Source organism: Topomyia yanbarensis, chromosome 3 (genome assembly GCF_030247195.1).
Source record: "Topomyia yanbarensis strain Yona2022 chromosome 3, ASM3024719v1, whole genome shotgun sequence".
In the NCBI taxonomy this organism is placed as follows: domain Eukaryota; kingdom Metazoa; phylum Arthropoda; class Insecta; order Diptera; family Culicidae; genus Topomyia; species Topomyia yanbarensis.
In genome coordinates this window covers 63,927,741-63,938,872 of record NC_080672.1, presented here as the reverse complement: position 1 = coordinate 63,938,872, position 11,132 = coordinate 63,927,741, and positions in this window count along the sequence as shown.

Sequence of the window (11,132 nt, the reverse complement as noted above, 5' to 3'; positions counted from 1 at the left end):
TTTGATGTATTTCCAACGAGATTAGTGCAAATAGAAAGACAAACCGAGCTGCATCAGAAATTCAGAAAGAAATTAAGGGTGGTTACTGGTTATTAGAGATGGGCAAACCGATTCAGTTTGGAGAGTGTAATCGCGCCCGATTCACTCACTAAACTGAATCGACTCTTTTGATCGATTCAGTGATTCGTTTCAGTACTTTGAAAAATGTTTGAAATGATTTCAGCGTGAAAAAAACCCTTTTTTGCGTTTTTTTTGCTTAGAAATTTGGGAGAAGTGAAATGACTTAAACTTTTATACATTATAATGTATCATTTCAATAACATTATGCTATTTTTATATGCTAAAATGCCGACACGCGGCTCGGCGACGAATTTTGGAGAATTTTTCTGGAAAAACACGGTTTTCTGTGTCAACTGGCATTCAAAACTACTTAACTGGTTTAATTTCAAACTTTGCATGCACATTCTTCGTGTGAGATACCTAACCCCTTACGTTGAATTTTCGAGATAATTTTTCAATTAAGAAAGTTTTTTACTCATTTGAAAAAAAAATTGCTATTTTTCACGAAAATTCCGCTATTTTCAAGATTGGCGTCTCTTGAAATTACAGCTATGAACAGTGCAAAGAGCGTTTTTATTCTTCTCATTATTTGCTTTGAGGTGCATTAAAACCTTGGATAGAACCTCTGCAGCTGTTAGAAGAAGAGCGTCCAGAAATAACCATGTGCAGGCTAACAATTGGTGATGACTAGTTTCACATCCAGCATTGCATTGTCCCGAGCCGAAATTCATGTCCAGATGAAAATAGAATCTCTGCAATCAGCAATCAGTTGAATAACTTAAAATAATTGACTATTTGTACCTGAAATTGCACTACAATATAGTTTACGTTTTAGTTTGGCCGCACTGCTGATTCTATACTGTGTGCCAGATGCAAAAAGTTTTGTTTGAGGTGCTGTATCTGAAAAATCATGGCGATAATGTGTACCGCCGTATATCATGTATTACGAGACATGCAGCGATAATTGCCGGCTCATAGCGCATTGTTTTGTTAAGCGGCGTTGCGTCTTGTTTCGGTTCATTGTGTGAATAAGGCAAATTGGCAGATAATTCTGGAGGATAGTTTACAAATAAATATATGCATAACAAATATTTGTTATTTTTGCACACCTGTGTGAAACAGGGTCACAATAGCTGCTACAGCCATAATTAAGGAATTGACAGGAATAATAACCTATTATGGTACAAGATTTTTACATTTCTTAAAAAAGAAATGTATAGGATTTTCTCAAACTTTGAAAACAATTGCCGAGGCTCGGAGGGTCGGGTCTCATATACCAATCGATTCAGCTCGACAAATTTGAACTAATGTCATGTAATTATCTCAGCAATGGCTGATCCGATCTTAACCTCTTCATTCCCATGCAGTTTGTGAAAAACAACGTTTTTAAACAGTTACAACTTTTGATTGATGCAAGATTTGCTCACAAAAAACAAGTAAGGAAAACAAATGTGTCCATTGCCTTTCATTTGAGTATAAACAGTTTCAAGGATCAGCTCTAGAACAGAAGCTATTGCAATTAGTCTGATTGAATTTCGATGGAGCAGTGCTACCAGGGACAGTTTACTTAGACGACGAAAAATGATTTTTTCATATATCTTCGTTATGTTGCAATATTATTAAAAACTGATGAAACTTATCAATTTAGACTGTCTTTGGCTACGTTTTTCACGCAAGTGGACTGTTGTAAATAGTCTAGAAGAATTGTATTGGGCATTGGAAGGTAAATTGAGCAGCTTTTAGCACTGCGAAGAGAGCTCCCATCTTTATGAAAAAAGGCTTTTTGTGTTTCTTGACCCCACCGTTTTCAAGGAAAAATATTTTTGAAAACCTACATACACCAGAAAAAAGTTGGGCTTGAAAGAGTTAACGATGCTAGTTTCAAACCTAGGTTTAATGTGACAATTTGACGCTATTTCCCTTGTTTTTGATTATATAGGTTACTTTCTGTGATATGGATGATTTTGACAAAATGCGACATATTTTAAGCATATAACTTCCAAACCAAGCAACGTAATTGTAAAAAGATAAAATTCCTTTCTAACAAGCTATAGATTGTCCGTTAACGAAAGATAAATTTACCCTTTGGATTAAGCATTGTCTTCAGCCGTGAGGTAGATGTTGGATGGTATATGAATACACAGATCACCAAGTAATCCACCTAGTAGCGCGATAAATGATTTCTCATATAATTCATATTCAAATTATACTTGTGGCATCACCGAGAGCAACTGTATTTTTCAAAATTATGGTAAAAATTTCACTTATTTTGCAAAATGTACGTTATACCGGTTCATGGACCAAAAAATTACCAGTTTCATAATTTGTAATAAGAATCACAGTAGTCCAGATTTTCAACACTTACCTCAGTCTTCTGCATTTTTCATCACTCTAAGGTACCTAACATGGAAATGAGACCTTATATACGAAATCTGAATACGCTTATCAATTCAGCAATCAAATAAGCCATAACTTGCCACTAACTCGATATATTTGTTTAATTTTCGTGATTTTCAACCCAGCTAGGTGGTTATTAATATACTGATTGTTTTTAAAAAATCGTCATAGGCTCATAAAAACCGATTCTGATGTACTAGAGACAAACGGAAAACGTCATTTTTAACCCTCCAGCATCAATTGGAGCAATACTTTCTTCTGCAAACTTTGGAGCACTATTTTCTTCTGCAAACTAAGGGCCTTTCGGATGGACAAATTAACATGATGGAATTTTACCGCCAGGCGGCGCTAGTCAGCATTATTTTTTTCGATCTAATGTATCAAAAGTGTCTGATTTTTCAGCAGATATGTGTCTTCGGCAATGTTGATCTGGTGATCAAAGCCTACGAGGTGGTATGTAAAATAGTTTGATATTCTGCTACTACGTGGCGCTGGTGGCCATACCATTTTTGGCCTACTGTTTCTCGAATTCCTGGTTTGTTTGCAGGACGGTATCTTCGATGGAGTTGCACAAGAGATAAATACCTACACTGAATAGTTTGGGATTCTCCCACTAGGTAGCGCTAGTGAGCATGCATATTCATGATTTCTGAGTCTCAACATTGCGACTATTTAGAAGTATGATAGTAGAATTCATGTCATAAGTGAGTTATACTATTTTCGAATCAAATCAGTACGTTGAAGAAATTGAAGAACAATTGTGCTTATTTAGCATTTTTCTGTACTTAGGAAGGTTGTGTCATTATTTTTGTGCATGTTATAAGCAGCCCCTTTACAGATTACCATCGTGAGTGGTTGATTAGTGTTACAGAAATGGTACACATGAGTTTTACGACTTCCAAATCTTAAAAAAAATTGAAAGAAAAAATAGAACAACGACCTTCCAAAGAGACAGGAAACTGAGATCCAGTGGGTCGAAAAAATTACATGCTCAAGTTCATTAGCGCCTCCTAGTGGAAGAATCCCATATTATTCGATGTACAACCTTGAAGGTTTTAATCTCGTGATCAACTTTTCCGAATGCACTTACTCGCTAAAAAATCAGGAAATTGAGATACAGGAGATACAGGTTGAACAACTGACAAGCTCACTAGCGCCGCCTAACGGTAGTTTTCTGAAGCAGCCGTTATACCACCTCATAGGTTTTGATCTGCTTAGCAACTTCGTCGAAGATACTGACTAGATCTTGAGATATAGTGCTGAAAAAATAACATGCTCACTGGCGTCACCTAGTGGCAGAATTTTATATCAAACTATTTTATCTTCCACTGACTAGCTCTTGATCTTCTGAACAAGTTTGCCGAAGGGAGTAACCCTCCACATGATCGAGATCACGAGATATATTGAACAGAATATTGTTTGGTCGAACTTCCCACATCGCGCGTGCTATTGGTCTGGTTTCATCAAACAATTTCAGATTGTATATCAGTGCACAAAAATGAGTCTATCTTGTCTAAAACATGATTTCTGAAGAATACATAGTGGTTTGACATTTGCAACTAAATGATGACGAAAAATCCCAAAGTGTTGTACAAAGTACAACAGCGCGAGTGCTCGAGGGTTAATCATTTTCCTTCTATTTTCCGAAAAACAAAATGCGGATTAAGCATATTCGAATTGTTTTATTTTGTAGAACAGTGTTGTTTTTGAAGAATAGCATAAAATGTCAAAAGGTTATCTAACAAAAACTTAAATAACTCATACCCCACGCTTTCTTCTACAAAATTACTCCCCTATAGTTTGGTCAACTATTTGAAGTGTTTCTCATACTTTAGAAATTTTGTGGATACCAAGTTTTGAAAAAAAAACTAATAAAAAAACACCACAAATTACACTTGTACGAAGTTTTAATGCTGCTGTTATAGTCCAAAATTTGTACAAACTAACTCATCAACTTTCTCCATTTGGATTCCCAGAAAAATTAAAAAATGCTGAAAAAAAATCTAAGACAATTGAGGGGCACTTCTACAGACATGAATTTGACATTTTACCCAAAATCGGCCCATTTTTCAAAAAATCAGAATTCGCCACCAGTAGGGAGCATTTTAGCAAACTCACTCCGAAGAAGAAAGTGATCCTAATACCCCGACCTTTCCTTTAAGAAGTGAGCTTGATGACTTTTTTTTAACATGATGTCATTTTGGGACACCCTAATGTCCACCCCTCTTCTCTCTCTCTCTCTCTCTCTCTCGACTCTCATCTGTTTTGCTATTTATCTATTTCCAAGTTGTTTTAAAAATGTACTACTAATCTGAAATATTTCATACTCTGTTGCGTTCCGGCTTCGCCTCATCAGAAACCGACAATAACTTATTGTCGAAATAGATTAGCGCCGGCTTGACACAAATCCCTTAAAACTAAAACACACTTTGTGTTTCAATCGAACGACTGATCAAACGTGATGTCCCGTTCGAGCAGAAGTTCTGTTTATGCCGATGAGACACAGTGAAGCCGAAACAAATAATTCAGTACTATAGCATATATATTTGATGTGTGCGATGTAAATATGTAAGTTTGGGAACATAAAACTATTTTATCTGCTGTTTTCCTATAAATAGTTTTTGTATTTTATTATGAGACAGAGTCATTCATGGAAACCATGCATCCTACTTGGTAAAGAAAATATATATAGTGCTAAAAAATTGGCAAAATATTTGAATTATCAGAAAATTACAACTAACCTTCAAATGTTGCACTATGAGAAGGTATGTTAGCAAAAATCGAAAAGTATATACGGGTCATTCCACGTCAGATGTACAACCAAAATTTTGAATCCTTCCGAAATTTTTTCTTGCACTCTTTAGCTAAAAATAATTAACACGTATTTTTTGTTTTGGCTGAATATGATATTTTTTTCAAGTTATTAGTTTTTGAACTTTTGATGTTTAATAAATTGAACATTTATCAATCACTGATAACTCGGAAACGATCCGATATATGGAAAAAATATTAAATAAAAAAAGTTGCATTTTCAAATGGGTTTACCAAAAAAAATTCACAAAGAAATATTTTTTGTTACATAACTTATGAAATTTGCAATTACTTGAAACAAATTGATTTTTTTAAAGTTGGACCAATTTTTTACTTATTATTTTCTTCAAATATCAAGAATCATGTTAAAAAGTTTGTGTCAAAATTTGGTAGTGGATATCAAAATAGTTCGCGAGATATTACAATTATAAACTTAAAACAAGGCAATTTTACACTAAATGCCCAGTGATAAGCCTGTTATAATTAAATTGTCGTAAAATACTTCGAGTTCCATTCTGAAAATACTTCGAGTTCCATTCTGAATTTTTTACATAATCTTCTTAATATACTTATGTTATATAAAAAAAAATGTTTTCAGCGCGACTAAAAAAAAAAAAAATTTTCTAACGCTTGACTACCACCAAAAAAAGTCTTAAATTTGCAGAATGCGAGTCATTGCACGTCAGATTTACAACTACAATTTCTGTTCCCTCCATTTTTTGGCATTCTTTAGCTAAAAATCATTGACACGAATTTTAGGTTTTGGCTGAATTTGATATGTTTCTCAAGTTATGACTCATAACTGTTATGAGTTTTGGAGATTTATAAAATATTTTTTAAAATTCGCAAATTTAATAAAATTGAACATTTTTCAATCCCTGATAACCTTAGATTAGTGGAAAAAGCATTAAATAATAAAAGTTGCGTTTTCGCATGACCTCACCGAAAATTTTATGAAATATTTGTTTTTGTTATGTAATTTATGTATTCTGCAAATATTAGAAGCAAATATTTTTTTAGGACTGCTCCAAAATTTTTTTTTTGTCTTTTTTAAATAATTTATAATTATATCGAGAGAATTGCGTGAAAATTTCAAAATTGAATATTTCAATTATAACAGGCCTAACACTGGGCGTTTAGTGTAAAATTGCCTTGTTGTAAGTTTATAATTGTTATATCTCGCAAAGTATTTTGATATCCACTCCCACATTTTTACACAATCTTTTTAGCATGATTCCTAATATTAAAATAATAATTAAAAAAAATAAGTCCAGCTTTAAAAAATTCAATTTGTTTCAAATAACTGCAAATTTGATATGTTATATAACAAAAAATATTTCTTGTGAAATTTTTTCGATAAGCTCATTTAAAAACGCAACTTATTTTATTTAATATTTTTTTCCATATATCGGATCGTTTCCGAGTTATCAGTGATTGAAAAATGTTCAATTTAAAAAACTTCAAGAGTACAAAAACTAATAAATTGGAAAAAATATCATATTCTGCCAAAACAAAAAAATACGTGTCAATTATTTTTAGCTAAAGAATGCAAGAAAAAAAATTTGGAAGGGATCAAAATTTTGATTGTAAATCTGACGTGGAATGACCCATACGCTATATTTAAGGAAATTCTTGGGTATCTTAGAAAAAATGTTTGACTTAACTGGATAACATTTAGAACATTGAGATCTATCGATTTATAAAAAAGGAAATTTCATTTTATATTTAACAACATAATTTAAGTTACAATGATTTTTGCTTATAGTTTGTATTTCACAATTTAAGTGTTTGCTACGATTGTTCACAAATATTTTTGAAGCCCATTTTTCATTTAAAATCTGCTAAACAACGACTACAACTTTATTTTTCTTTTGTCTAAAAGCAACCTTAAAAATTGAACTACCCAGATAATGAATTTTGAATGTAAATGGGATAAGTTCGCACATGAGATAGCTTTTTAGCTAGCACAGCAGGGTGGTGAGTTATAGGAGTTCTGATTCCGTCGTTGATCACCACATAGTGGGGATCTCATCTTTGCCGAGCACCCTGATAAACGACCATTTCAAAATCTATTTCGCTTGGAAAGCTAATCACGCACCAGCTTTGTTGGTCGATTCAATTAAATTCCATTGTTGACAGCACAAATCTCTTTTCATCCCGTAAAACCATTTTCGGAAGGGAGGAAAAATCCGGCACGGCCGAGAAAAGTAGAACTCGTCACCAAGATGTAATACACCACAAAGGAAACGATATTAGGACCATCTCAGCGGGAGGCTTCAACAGGCGCTCCCATCCGGTGAGATTAGACAGCGTAGCAGGCCGTTAAGGTAACCGAAATGAATTATGAGATTAATTCGCTGTTTCGGTCGGAGCGGTTTGAAGCAGCCCGGATAATGGTAGGTATTTTCAATTTTGGACACGTTCGCACGCACTTACCTGGCTTCCATAGCATCTACTGGAAAGTTTTACTCTCGCAACATGTGGGACATGAACGCGTCGCCGAAAGTGTACGGGCAAAGTTGAACTATAAAGGAAAACATTAGCTGAAGCTGTTTCCGTCCCCAAATGGATAGGGAAATTTATTACCCTTTGCGTACATTCCAATGAAGGAAGGAACCCCGTTATTGCCCAGAGCTAATTATTATTTTACGAGACATGAGAGAGCTACCTGTCGGTGTTGGTCGGTTTCCGGGGTCCACTCTACGGGTTCCTTCGGAGAGGTGCGAATATTTTAATAATACATGGCCACTGTATCCCATTGCACATAGAGAAGGCAAACGGTATGTTTTGGTAACGGTGACTCGAACTGAGAAACCGGCACACGATACGTTTGCTATCGACCCACGTCCAATTTACAAATTGACGCAGGATTACTGGGGCGGATGAAAAGGTTTTGCTGCTGAAATTACGTCTCTTTCTGGGAAATCGTTATTATTGTGCGGTAATTTGTATTTTTGATATATGTCATGTATAGTTATGAATTAACATAGATAATACCTTTAAAATTATGAAGGATTATTGCGGATCATGAAATGTTAAGCGTTTCATCATTTTCTCTTATCAAGATAAAAAAAATATTAAATACGCTTTTGATAATAAGATTGTGTATGTATCCAGAACACAGTGAGTAAAATCGAAAACTTTGAAGTTAAATTGAACATAATATAATCAGGGCCGTCTGGCGCCCTTGGCGGATTCTTAGTGCTCGCTAAGGCCAGTGTTATTTGATGGGACTAACCCGGCCAAAGGCATGCTACGGGCCTGCGTAAGTGAAATGAAATTGTTGAAAGTAGCGGTATTCTGTTTCTATATTATATGGACGACTTAATACGTTAGTATGCAAGTAAAGGCTCTTTACCACATTGCACAGTGGTTTTTTCACCAAACAAAAACGTACGAAGAAATGTTCACGCGAAAACAGTAAAGCGTACAGCAATTATGTCTTCTGGGATGTTTTATGATGCTCCAAAACCTTTATTTTGACGACATAGTTGTAGTGATTAATCCCCCTTGAAGTAAGATATTTGCTACAATTTTTTTCAAAGTATGAAAAACAACTTTTTGAATATAGTAGATAAAGCTTCAGCATGTTCAAGTAAGTTGTTTGTCTTATTATTATTAAGATACATATCATTCCACAAGGTGGTCTGTATTTTGTTCTCTGAAAGTCTATCTAAGGGACTGTTCTGAAATATAAATTATTGAATTATGGTTGATTTTTGGCTAATTTATAAAGTTGGGCGAATGAAATCACATATGTGCTTAACAGACTGCATAGTTTTTGGCACCATAGTTTTATTAAAATAGGCATTTGCTGTAATTAACCTAAGATGTGGCCGAAGTTTCATATGTATGTATGTGATTATATGAAAGAGAATACAGTAAATGTTGTCGTGTACCCAAAAATGGGTATAATTTAGTGCAAAGCTAAATTATACCCTAAATTAGGTTACGCTCTTTTGGCGTACCTACCATTGCAGAAAGGTAAATAAAAACAACTGGATTTGAGACGTCATTCTCTTATTGCAGTACGTGATTCATTCTGGGTGAAAAATCTGCGGCGATCGCCATACTGGTTTTTTCTTGTGGAAATATTTTCGGTTTTTGTTGGTGTTCTCTCGCACTGAAAAAGACTGATTAACAGTCTTCTAATTCCAATTAACGTGGTGAAGTGAAAAATTAAGAGAGAAGAGGATTTTCTTTAGTTTTTCGATTTTGGAAATAATCTACGTAAGGCGGAGGTACCTTTCAAAATGGCGAAGCCGCCGGACGGCGGAAGGGTGTATCAACTGTACGAATACAACGGGTCGGACCCCGCACCCTATCGAGTAATTGTGCAGTTGCTAAACAACAAGGACGGAACCGCACATATAAACAAGCTATCTTTTGGCAAACTGATGACGACATCAGAGACGTATCGCGAAAGTATAACGAACATCAGAGCACTCGGAAAATTCAAACTTGTTGTCTACCTGGGAGCACTACAGGCGGCAAACTAACTACAACACGATAAATTGCTAACGGAAAACAACTACAAAGCGTACATCCCACGAAGTTTCGTCTCGGTTTCCGGTGTAGTTACCGGGGTCCCGGCGGACATGGAAATTGAAGAGATTCGAAAAAACATCACAAGCCCATACCCGATCATCAGCATTAACAGATTACATCGTTTCGAGGAAGGCAGAAAAATACCAACTAACAGGATTGGAATCATCTTCCGCGCAAGTCAGCTACCCAGAGACGTCCGAATGTTCTGCTGCATCAATACAGTTCGCCCTTTCATCAACAGACCGGTTCTGTGTCTCAACTGTCTGAGATACAACCATCGAACCGAAAACTGCAGATCGAAGAAACGATGCTCCAACTGCTCGGCACTGCACGAAGACGAGACCAGAGATTGCTCAAACCCAACGAAATGCTTCTATTGCAAGACTGAACAATACACAACCGACATGGACTGTCTGGAGCGAACACGGCAACGAAACATCAAAACGATCATGGCTCGAACAACGCTTACCTACATGGAAGCCAAAGAATAGCATCCCGTCCTTACCCAAAACCGGTACAATGTACTAGAGAACGAAGATGAGTTCCCAACACTACCGCAATCATACGCAGCCATGGCGGCTGGTAAATACACAATAAAACCCGGGTTCAAGCCCAAGCCCAAGAAAACGAAACGCCCACTAGAAGACGGCACCCCCGTGGAAACCATCGAAGTGTATGCAGATAAGAAGAAAAAAAAATCAGGTGAACAAAACGGAATCGCCCTTTTCAACAAATTCCACGTCACAGACTATGAGAGATGGGCCCAAAAAATAGCAGAGCAACGATCACAAGAAATAAACCAACAGCTAGGTGCTGAAACAACTACTAACAGCAACGGAACGAATAACGTACCCAAATCATTGGGTGCTATATATCGGAGCAACAACCTCAACTCGAAGCACAAAGAGCGTTCACGGAGCAGGAGCAAACGCAGAGCCGAACAGAATACAAACCGTGAGTAAATGTCTGATACTGTCTTAAAAATATTTCAAATAAACATTCAAAGCTTAGAAAAACATAAGGAAGAGCTATCGCGAGTGTTGATTGAAGAGAGATATGATGTTGCACTTGTGTCGGAATGCTGGAGTAAGCTAGAGCTGGAACAATCGAAGTACAGAATACCAGGGTTTTTCTCTTTTCTGAAGTCAAGAAGTGATGGATATGGAGGTGCAGGTATAATAATTAACAACAAAATCAAGTCCAGAGAATATCCGCTACCCGATTTCTCAAAAATCCAGGCAGTAGGCCGACACATTGCTCATACAGATATTCTAGTAATATCTCTGTATGTAGCACCGAATATATCTGCTACCGAA